Here is a 12,958-nt window from a genome sequence, read left to right as displayed (position 1 = left end):
GCTGCACATGCATTCAGATATGTATTACTTGGACTCTATATGCAACACATGTATTCAGATACGTATTACCTGGACTCTATATGTAACACATGTATTCAGATACGTATTACTTTGACTCCATATGTAACACATGTATTCAGATACGTATTACCGCAGGGAACAGATGAAAGGACCCTGGGGTGGGGAAGAGGTTTATTGTGCAACGGTTTACCTTATTTGATTTTATTAACTTTGACTGTGATATTTCAAATAAAGATTTCAACTCCACACCATCTGACTGCTTTATATATTACCGACAAGTCCTTATCTCCTCTCCAACTTGTGTACACACCACTGTAATTGCTCCGAAAATATTGCCAACTTGCTAATCCGCTGTTGGTATCAGCCGATTAAGTGATTGAGTCAACACCACAGCCGCCCCACACCCATTAAGATAAGGAACGTGTGAGATGGCTGTGTTGTTGACTTATTAAGCTAATCCGCTGATACGCGCAGTCTTTAACAAGTTGGCAATGTTTGCGCAGCAATTAGAGTGGTATGTGCACTGGTTGAAGAGGAGATAAGGAATTGAGGGTATTGAAAACACAGTCAGATAGTTTGGAGTCGAAAACTTTATTTGAAATATCACAGTCAAAATTAATAAAATCAAATAAGGTAAACCGTAGCACAATAACCCCTCCTCCCCATCCCAGGGTACTTTCATCTGTTCCCTATGGTATTACCCGGACTCTATATGCAACACATGTACTCAGATACGTATTACATGGACTCTATATGCAACACATGTATTCAGATACGTATTACTTGGACTCTATGTGAAACACATGTATTCAGATACGTATTACTTGGACTCTATGTGCAACACATGTATTCAGATATGTATTACTTGGACTCTATATGCAACACATGTATTCAGATACGTATTACTTGGACTCTATATGCAACACACGTATTCAGATATGTATTACATGGACTCTATATGCAACACATGTATTCAGATATGTATTACTTGGACTCTATATGCACACATGTATTCAGATATGTATTACATGGACTCTATATGCAACACATGTATTCAGATACGTATTACTTGGACTCTATATGCAACACATGTATTAAGATATGTATTACTTGGACTCTTATGCAACACATGTATTAAGATATGTATTACTTTGACTCTATATGTAACACATGTATTCAGATACGTATTATTTTGACTCTATATGCAACACATGCATTCAGATACGTATTACTTGGACTCTATATGCAACACATGTATTAAGATATGTATTACTTGACTCTATATGTAACACATGTATTCAGATACACATGTATTCAGATACGTATTACCTAGACTCTATATGCAACACATGTATTCAGATACGTATTACTTGGACTCTATATGCAACACATGTATTCGGATACGTATGACTTGGACTCTATATGCAACACATGTATTCAGATACATATTACTTGGACTCTATATGCAACACATATATTCAGATATGTATTACTCGGACTCTATATGTAACACATGTATTCAGATATGTAATACCATGGCGAACAGATGAAAGGACCCTGGGGTGGGGAGGAGGGTTTATTGTGCAACGGTTTACCTTATTTGATTTTATTAATTTTGACTGTGATATTTCAAATAAAGCTTTCGACGCCAAACTGTCTGACTGTTTTCAATGCCTACAATTCCTTATCTCCTCCTTAACCAGTGCACATACCACTCTAATCGCTGCGCAAACATTGTCAACTTGTTAATGACTGCGCGTATCAGCGGATTAGCTTAATAAGTCAACACCACAGCCGTCCCACACGTAGTGAAATAAGGATGCGTATGGGGCGGCTGTGATGTTGACTCAATCACTTAATCCGCTGATACCAACAGCGGATTAGCAAGTTGGTAATGTTTTCGGAGCAATTACAGAGGTGTATACACAAGTTGGAGAGGAGATAAGGACTGTTGGGAATCACGTGTATGGTGTAGCTCCGCCCACCCTTTCCTTTACTAATTATGTAGATTATGCATCGGGCGTGTCATTAGTTAGTCGTGTCATTCATTGATTCTAATGATTATTCATACTACACTGTATATATGGACCTGTGATAGTAATAAAGGTCAAGATTTGAACTTGGTCATACTAAGACACAATACAAAGCTGTCTCCGGCCTATCTCTAACCGAACCTACCCCCAAGTGTGTACCCCACATTTGTTGGTGCCGAGACCAGGATACGAAGATGTCCGACATAGAGAGAGACAAACGTTGCAGAAGGGGCCACAGCTCACAGATGACCAAACTCACAACAGGGCTGAAGAAATCGTTAACTCCGATACTCCACTACAACCCAGCAAGATCGATGTGCTGAAAGCTACCATTGCGAGTATGACGACGAAAGCACAAGAAATCAACGCCGCTGAAAGTTTATGGATCCGTGATACTCAAAAGCGCGCTTATTCCACAGAAATTAAGGCGCTTAACGATAAACAGAAATCAGCTGGCCCATTAGCCCACCAACTTCGCTTGTTTATTGACAAAGAAGGCTTCGTTCGTGTTGGTGGTAGGCTTCACAACGCGCCGTTAAGTTGGGAAACTAAATTTCCGCTTCTCCTTCCCCGAGAAAATCACTTCACAAAATTGATAGTGATCGCCGCTCATTGGCAAATAAAACACTCCGGATCACAGACAACAATCACACACATTCGGCAGAGATTTTGGATTCCACAAATTCGACCGTTTGTAAAATCAATATTGAGAAGATGCGTTGTCTGTCGGGTAGTTTGCGGCAAATCCTACAGAAAACCAATCCCCGCACCCCTACAGAGTTGTAGATTGAGCGATGCTCCACCCTTTACTGTTACTGGCGTGGATTTTACTGGTGCAGTGTATGTCTCAGTAGGAAAGTCTGAGCAAAAAGCGTACATTTGTTTATTCACTTGTGCCGTTACTCGAGCCGTACACTTAGAATTGGTCGCAAACCTCAGTAGCAAGACATTTTTACGAGCCTTCAGGAAGTTCGCCGCCAGATGCTCCTTACCGCGCAAAATTATGTCGGATAACGGATCCACATATTTATCAGCCGCGACGGAAATAGAAAACATGATGAAATCAGTACCAGTACGGAACTACTTTGCAAACTGTCGCGTGGAATGGACTTTCATTCCAAAACGTGCGCACCGTGGTTTGGTGGCTTTTGGGAACGACTTATCGGCTTGACTAAAACTGCCCTCAAAAAAGTTCTCGGTCGATCGTTCGTATCAGTCGATGAGTTACAAACAGTTCTTGCTGAAATTGAAGCTACGTTGAACGATCGTCCACTGACCTATCTTTCCAACGATCCCAACGATCTTTCACCCTTGACCCCTTCACACTTGTGAAGGGGTCATTATCACAACTTTGCCATATTACTCAATCGATGAAGATGAGCTAAATGACCCAACATTTGGTTGCCAAGAACGTCTCCAGAGGAGATCAGAGTATTTAGGCAAAATTCACACTCATTTCTGGAAAAGATGGTCTCAAGATTACCTCAACACATTGCGTGAAAGAGATCGTATTTCAGGGAAGGGAGCCATTCAGAATCAGATAAGGGTGGGTGATGTTGTTCTAGTGGAAGACAAATCTGTCCCACGGATAAGGTGGTCTCTTGCCATTGTTGAAAAACTTAACACAGGAAATGATGGTTTAGTGCGTTCCGCTTGCATCAGAACGCGTACCAGCAAAACTAGTAGACCTATCACTAAACTGTATCCATTAGAAGTTCATTCAGAAGTTGAAAATAATGAAACGTGCGCCGACGCTGACGAAGGTGCACATACCACAAATAGTAGCGTGATTAGTTCACGACCAGTTCGTGAAGCAGCTATGAAAGCCCGTCAACGACTAAAGGAAATGTCATCAATTCTGTATTAGTAAGTTTTGTTTCAGACTCGCATTCACTATCTTCAGTGACTGCTTTGTAGTTTTAGAGTTTTACTGTAGTTTGTGATATTTGTAACTTTGAACTAATATTTCAGTTGTGATTTCATTTGACGTTCGCTATGAACATCCGTTACATTGTAACTTACATTTATTTTTTGAATTAGAGATTAATGTAACGTTTACACAAAGTATTTCCACCATCCTATTTGTAGTTTCTTTCCGTTAAAGCTTATAACGAACCAGTACTGTAAGAAGGATTTAATTAAGTATAGTTTATATAAGGATTTGCATTAGAGTTCTCTTTGAAGTTTGTATCACGTGCCACAAACAGAAGCAGATTGTGATTTAATCCGTACCACGCGTACTTTCTTATCAAGCATGATTAGACACCAACCGCCATTGATCTTTCAGATTATGCTTTCCAATCTTACGTTTATCATAGACACTTTACTCTTGAGATTTATTTCGTGTTGGTCTTTACATTTGTGAATTCAGTTGTGTAAGATTTTTGAAACTCTTTATCTTGCCGGCGGGAGGATGTTGGGAATCACGTGTATGGTGTAGCTCCGCCCACCCATTCCTTTACTAATTATGTAGATTATGCATTGGGCGTGTCATTAGTTAGTCGTGTCATTCATTGATTCTAATGATTATTCATACTACACTGTATATATGGACCTGTGATAGTAATAAAGGTCAAGATTTGAACTTGGTCATACTAAGACACAATACAAAGCTGTCTCCGGCCTATTCTGTCTCTCTCTAACCGAACCTATCCCCAAGTGTGTACCCCACAAGGACTTGTCGGTAATATATAAAGCAGTCAGATTGTGTGGAGTTGAACTCTTTATTTGAAATATCACAGTCAAAATTAATAAATCAAATAAGGTAAACCGTTGCACAAAAAAACCTCTTCCCCATCCCAGGGTCCTTCATCTGTTCCCTGTGGTATTACTTGGACTCTATATTATACAATGCAAGATCCGAGGTACATGAATATTCCACATTGATTAAAAGTCATTAGCATTGAATTTTAATACCGAAACAATGCTCATTAATGTAATCTGCATATTTGAATATAATTATACCTCGCATCTTGCACTAATAGCTCTATATGCAACACATGCATTCAGATATGTATTACTTGGACTCTATATGCAACACATGTATTCAGATATGTATTAGCACAGGGTACAGGGGACAGTCCCCTGGGGTGGGGAGGAAGGTGTTTTTGTGCAACGGTTTACCTTATTTGATTTTATTAATTTGACTATGATATTTCAAATAAAGAGTTCAACTCTACACCGTCTGACTGCTTTATTATTACCGACAAGTCCTTATCTCCTCTCCAACTTGTGTATACACCTCTGTAATTGCTCCGAAAACATTGCCAACTTGCTAATCCGCTGTCGGTATCAGCGGATTAAGTGATTGAGTCAACACCACAGCCGTCCCACACGCATTAAAATAAGGAAAGGGTTGAAGATCACAGACACAGTGTCACGATGTCGTCCGTAAAACTAGTGGACGCTTAAAATATTCATGAATTCGTAAATAAACAGGAAGGTAAACAACTTATTATTCATAAATAAACGATAAAGGAGCTCCCTAGTGACCGGCCATTGAGAGAAATTACTGAAAAAAGTCGAAAACCTGAAAGCAACAACCTCGCGACCGGTCGTGTAGACAAATGTTGGCAAATATTCAACACTTTACACTAACAGCCACGACCTCATGATCGGTCGTTAAGAAAAATTACCAGGAAAAAGTCAAAGCCTGAAAGCCATAACCTCATGACTGATCATTGAGAAAAGGTCGGGCTAAATTCAACACTTTACAGCCACGACCTCACGACCCATCGTTGAGAAAAATTACCGGGAAAAAAGTCAGATTCAAAGCTTGAAACCGTAACCTCATGACCGATTGTTGAGAAAATGTCGGGAAAAATTTAACACTTTACGTCCACGACCTCAACCGGCTGTGGACAGAAAATGAAGTCGAATACCTGAAAGCCACGGTCGTTGAGAAACATGTCGTGAAAATTCAACACTTTACAGCCACGACCTGGCGCGATCGGTTTGGGAGAGAAAATATTGGGAAAAAATCGGAAACCTGAAATCTACGACCGTGGACGCTTAAAATATTCTCGTGGAGAGAAATTGAAGCTCCTTGTCTGTGATGAAATCAACTAGGCTACCGTCTGACCAATCAGGAGAGAAAATGTAGAAAAGTTAAAAAGTCATTAAACAACAGCCATGTGGAGAGACAGCTCAGAAAAAATTAAAATAAATCTGAACGGCCTGAAGGAGAACAGCAACGTTACAAAATTTTTGATGACATAGATTTAGTTCCTGACTGCATTTTCCTACCCTAGGACTTTAAAAAGCTAAGTCCATGCTTTTAGCTCATTCATATTATGTTCTGCCGTCGTTGAGTTGCGTGTTTGAAGAATGATAATGGTGGAAAGTGCATAAAAATACAGCGAAAATATATAAAAGTCAGCGTGGACCCTCTGTTGTGCCGCGCAACAACATAAACGTAGCCGCTGACGTTTTTACAAACAGAATACATAGACGATGTATCAAATACCATGAAATCGTTTTTATTGAAAAGGCGTGCTTGCAGTACCAGCACCTTAACAAACAAAAAACTGAATAAAAAGTTGATGATTTTATCCATCTAGTTCTCGGAAACGGAAGCGAGGGCTGTCCGTCTTTGAGGAAAATGCTATAACTTACGCTTGACATAGACGCCGAAGGGAAAAACACTCTAACATTCTAAAACGAGAACGGGCAAGAAAATGTCAGCAAATTCGTAAGCCTGGTAATACCGGGGGTAATACTAGGAAGTCTAAATCGTGTTCTTTGCCATTCACGATGTTTTGTTGATACGATGTGCACATGGTGGAGGTTCTTTTGGAATACAGTAGGTGAGAACTTCATTGGTATGGATAGTCGCTGATGTATTATCGGGGAAGCCGGGCAAACGAATCGGTCACAGCATGGATGTAAAAAACAGACTATTGTTTGCATCAATGGTCAAAGTCGATGACGGTGTGCTAAGTTTACGATACACGCTAGATGTACGGTGACGATGCATCGATGGTGGCATCGAATAATACGGATAGTGTATAATACTAGAATTCATGATGACATCAATCTATATTGAGCTGCCTGCAGCGGTGTTCGTTCGGTTGATGCTGTCCGAGCCTCGCTACAAGGAGAAAAAAATTCTCCTTTTCTGTGGCTGAAGAAGCTACCACCTCGATTGACCAAGGAGGTTTGTGTAGGTGTATGTGCAAGATGCGAGAGGCAAGAAACATGATACCTCACCCTTCATCTCTTTCTGTGCAGAATTTTCAGAAGATTTGTTTATGTTACTAACTCATCGTTATCAACATTTTTTGTGACAAAGAGGATAAAAATTGAATCCTTGTTTTGATTTTGTAGGATTGATTAAAACCAGTCTTGTAGCGTGCTCATATAGAATGTACGAACTTTTCATTATATAACATCAAGGGAAATATGTTTACTTCTTGACTGGAAATAAACAGGTTTGAGGTCAAAGGGTTCTACTTCCGACTTCCGCTCTTACGGATGACATCGGACCATGACCGACTCAAAAATGTAGGTTGGTTTTCTGGCTCAAGATGACCATTTTAGACGACGTACTTTGGCATGTAACAGTTCATTGGTATAGTGATACTTTTGATAGTCGTTAAATTTCGATTGACTTCTATATCTGCTCAAGATTTGCGTTTTTTGTGACACTGTGTCTGAGATCTTCAACCCTTTCCTTATTTCACTACGTGTGGGACGGCTTTGGTGTTGACTTAATAAGCTAATCCGCTGATACGCTCAGTCATTAACAAGTTGGTAATGTTTGCGCAGCAATTAGAGTGGTATATGTGCACTGGTTGAAGAGAAGATAAGGAATTGTAGGTATTGGAAACACAGTCAGACAGTTTGGAGTCGAAAGCAAGTTGGCAATGTTTTTGGAGCAATTACAGTGGTGTATACACAAGTTGGAGAGGAGATAAGGACTTGTCGGTAATAATAAAGCAGTCAGACGGTGTAGAGTTGAACTCTTTATTTGAAATATCATAGTCAAAATTAATAAAATCAAATAAAGTAAACCGTTGCACAAAAACACTTTCCTCCCCACCCCAGGGGACTGTCCCCTGTACCCTATGGTATTACTTGGACTCTATATGCAACACATGTATTCAGATATGTATCACTTGGACTCTATATGCAACACATGTATTCAGATACGTATTACTTGGACTCTATATGCAACACATGTATTCAGATATGTATTACTTGGACTCTATATGCAACACATGTATTCAGATATGTATTACTTGGACTCTATATGCAACACATGTATACAGATAGGTATTACTTGGACTCTATATGCAACGCATGTATTCAGATACGTATTACTTGGACTCTATATGCAACACATGTATTCAGATACGTATTACTTGGACTCTATATGCAACACATGTATTCAGATATGTATTACTTGGACTCTATATGCAACACATACATTCAGATACGTATTACTTGGACTCTATATGCAACACATGTATTCAGATACGTATTATTTGGACTCTATATGCAACACATACATTCAGATACGTATTACTTGGACTCTATATGCAACACATGTATTCAGGTACGTATTACTTTGACTCTATATGCAACACATACATTCAGGTACGTGATGCTTGGACTCTATATGCAACACATGTATTCAGATACGTATTACTCGGACTCTATGTGCAACACATGTATTGAGATACGTATTACTTGGACTCTATATGCAACACATGTATTCAGATACGTATTACTTGGACTCTATATGCAAACACATGTATTCAGATATGTATTACATGGACTCTATATGCAACACATGTATTCAGATATGTATTACTTGGACTCTATATATAACACATGTATAAATTGCAGTGACGTATTTACCATAAGTATGGTGTTTATATCAAATTATTTTGCACGGCAATTTCACTCTGTATAACGCATTAAAATTGACCTGCGAATTAAGTAAATATTAATAGGAAGGACTTTATGATACCATACCTGAACTCGTGTATTAAAGAAACATTTCAATATGTTTGCATTGAATTGTAAGATGCTCTTACATATGGATGCTTTTTCACCCTATATATAAAGTTAACTTTACTATAATATTGTATATTAACGGAAACGTCTTGTCGTTTGTAAAGTTTTTAAATTCAGAGGCTGATACTTCTGTATACACTCATTTTCGCCAGGACTGTTTTAAGGAAGAAAAGGAATGATTTTAAAGAGTGTTAGCGCAGTACAGAGTATCATAATTATAATTTGCAGTTACAATTTCCCTTGTGCTCTCTCTTGTCCCTTTTCTCATGTTTTGTATCGGTACAGTGTTTTGAAATTTAGTCACGAGTTCGGCTGGTGTACACGACAGCACACACAAAGTCCGTTGTGAAATGACATTATAGTATGCGGAAAAGACACAGATGATTTCTAGCTCTCCACACGCAAAATAGCATAAGAAACACCAAATGTACAAAGTCGTTTTTGTCCTTAGTAGCGATGTGTTATCAATATTGCCCATTAGTCTACACTTCTCGCATTGTTTACATGAATTCTCATACGTCTTGACTTCCCTTCAAAGTTGAACAACCTCTATCTCTTTATTTGACAGGGAAACATAACCTTCTTTACTGGGTGCAAAATTCGTAAATACGATGTCAGTAGGTCCGAATCTATTCGGGCGCTTATCGTGTGCAGTGTATGTTTCGTTGATACAATTTTGTTCTACGCCTGTGTGTACAACGGAAACCGTAACTGGCGTATTTCGAGCCATTGTGACGGGAGGTATATTCTAAATAATTTCGAATAAAAAATCAGCTTAAATGGGAAACTAAAGCTAACTTTTCGGTATAACCCCTTCCCCAATGGCAATAAAAATACAACCCTGCCGTTCCTATTCAATGATCAGTAACTTTGGATAATGAAGAAAAAGATAGTCGGGGCGGTCAGTTGAAATTAGCTTTTTAAATCTAGAAAGAGGGAGTCCTGAATTGAATTTCTTAAAATGAAGTAATGTGAAGTAAAGCGAATTTTATACACCAGCAACATGTAGACATAATATGAGAAAGACAAGACAAAAAGTCATCTCAGATGTGGTAAGCGGAATAACGGAAATACTTCTCAGAGAACAAGTTGAGTCAGTGTTCCTAACAAGCAGAAGACAGGCAGTTATACGTAATGACACAAATAATAATAAACTTAAGAAAACCGCACGTGTTTGAGTACATTATTTTAAGAAGTACTTTTGATATGTCGTGGGAGCAAATTCCACTGGAAGGTAACTGCGTATCTTACATGTTCCCTTTGTGTCAGATTTACCCTAGGTATATAAAATTTTCTTGTTCAGAACATTGGTTGGGAAACCTTGGGGTATTGAATCTAAATAGAGATTTACCTAATGGGCGAACAGGCCATGTAATAATATGACAGAACCCCATGACCTGTCAGTGCAAACGCGCCGTGCAAATACTGCAAATACTTCACTTGAAAACTTTAAATCATATTTTATCTCAGCTACATTGTACAACATCACAAAAAAGATCATCTCTAGTGACCTTTCTGTCTACAGTTTATTGTTGCGTGAGAGTCGGCTATTCAGGCTTTCAGCATGATGGTTGTAGTTTAGGCAAAATTCTATGGACGGCTGAGTACCAGTGCAGTAGTCTTGTATTGTTAGATTTACAAAGGGCTTTTTACCAGAAGAAAGTTTTTCTCGAGGGTCTATGGTTCACTGAACAAAGGTTTTTGTTACACGATTGGCCTGGGTTGAGCGAGTCTTTATAAAGCCATCTTGGAGTTTCATATATGGTGTTTATTATGGTTAATATATCATCAAATCACTTTCTCAAAAGTTTTACTTATTACTGAAAAAACAAAGTAAGTACAAGTTTGCCTCTCTCTTGTGCCGCGCAACAACAAAAAAACGCAGCCACAGTTGTTTTTTTACACTCCGACAGAACACCAAGACAATGTAGTAAATGCCATGCATCTTTTTATCAAAAAGGCGAGGCGTTACCAGGACTTACTTTTTGAACGTGTTGTTTTCATCATGGTGTGTTAGACAAATCTATCCATGTTGTGTGTGTGGGATGGGAGCAGGGGTAGAGGAGTCGATCACACAGTCGATGACATTGTGCTCACTGTCGTCAAAATTTCATCTGGACGTTTATAATACGTTCGGTAATGGCGGTGGAATAAAATTATATTGGTAAGGTGTATAATACTAGCAATACAATGACAGCAATCTGTATTAAGCTGCTTGCTGCTGTGCTTGCTCGGTTGATGCTGTCCTATCCTTGCGTACGATGCTGCGTGTTCCCGGCCACCACAGCCCTGCTAACGTCCACAGACAAAACTTGCGACGTGCGGTACCGATTCAAACCGCACACGAAAAATGACTTTTGTAACTACTTTGAACAGAAATAAACTAAATTCTGATCTACGCCTATCCTTTTAGCAAAGGACAAAAATGCTGGTAACTAATCTTATTTTTCAAGGGTATTCAATAAGTGAGCAGAATGGATGTTGTGAACAAAAGTTAGTGGCTTCGTTTATGCTGACACTTGCTGGTAAGTTATGATCAATATTGGGGTCGATGGCGTTGTTTTCTGTAGCGGCAGAGCACGTGAAGAAAATTGGCCATATCTATAGGGTTGGATGCAGGATTGATTTCGCCTCAGAGTATATATGCTCAGGGATCTTTGGTTTTCCCTGTTTGCCACTCCAAAGTATGTATAAATACAGAGCTCCTCTAGTAGCCTGAATTGATTATGGCATTTATGTCTACTAACTGAGATATAGATGTCCGAACAGATCGTGTTCAAAGTGCCTTTTCAAGACGGATCACTGAAATTTCTTGTTACACGTTAGAAAATGGACATTACTTATAAATTCAAGGCAATAACCAACGTGAAAATCGCTAGCGACTTAACATCCTTGGCTTAACGATGAAAAATTAGTCGGAGTGTATAGGTAGCCGCTGCTCCGACTTGTCGATGATTCACACTTCGACCGGTGATTCCTAACAGTTGCAATAGTCATAAGACTTTTTTCAACTCTGAATCTGGAAATTGAGCCAAATCCTAATCCAAACTATTAAAAAAGTATTCTAACGTTACCGACTTACAATAATTAACGATACCATGTTTCTTACAATCGATGGCGTAACTTTAATATCCTAAAAAGATAAGTGCACTAAACATCTTTGGGATATCCTAACTGATTCATTTCAAAACCAGGGATTATACACGTTGCCAACGCATTAGATTTAAAAATAATTCCTGATGTATATTTAAGCAATAACACCGCAATCAGAATAGCGCATTGTAACATAATATACTATAATTCTCGTTAATTCGATAATTTCAAATCGCGATCGTTCTTTGTTTTTAATCTGGCAATTTTAAACTTCCGAGGGGCCAGCTTATCGAAATGTAATAAAATCAATTACAAATGTGATTAGTCAGTCAACCATGAATGTAACAGCACAGAACCATAAATTTACAATACAGAAACTGACCCAACATATATTTTAAAAACATATATGTAAAAAACTGAAATCAAAACGTCATGGTATATGCTCCAAAATGTTCTCTGGAAATGATAACATTGTAATACGACTACGATGGCCAAGAGAGTTCTTCCAATGCAAAATGCAAAATTCAAAATGCAAAATGCAACTCTCTCGGCCATCGTAAACGACTACTTTGTCATTATTATATACTTCCTGCATTTCAATTTCACTACATTCGGTATCTCAATAATTAGGTCTTTTTTATACACGTAAAGATGCTTATGCCATTTTCCATGCATAATCTGGGATACTAACTTAAACTGAAGTAATTGCAGGGCAAAAATTCGCATTTAGAAGCCACCGCTTAAGATGAAAGCACAGTCCCCTGTGCTGTTTGGATACCAGAGAAGTAAAG

Source organism: Ptychodera flava (genome assembly GCF_041260155.1).
Source record: "Ptychodera flava strain L36383 chromosome 3 unlocalized genomic scaffold, AS_Pfla_20210202 Scaffold_25__1_contigs__length_14229661_pilon, whole genome shotgun sequence".
Taxonomy (NCBI): domain Eukaryota; kingdom Metazoa; phylum Hemichordata; class Enteropneusta; family Ptychoderidae; genus Ptychodera; species Ptychodera flava.
Note: the sequence above shows the minus strand (reverse complement) of the source record.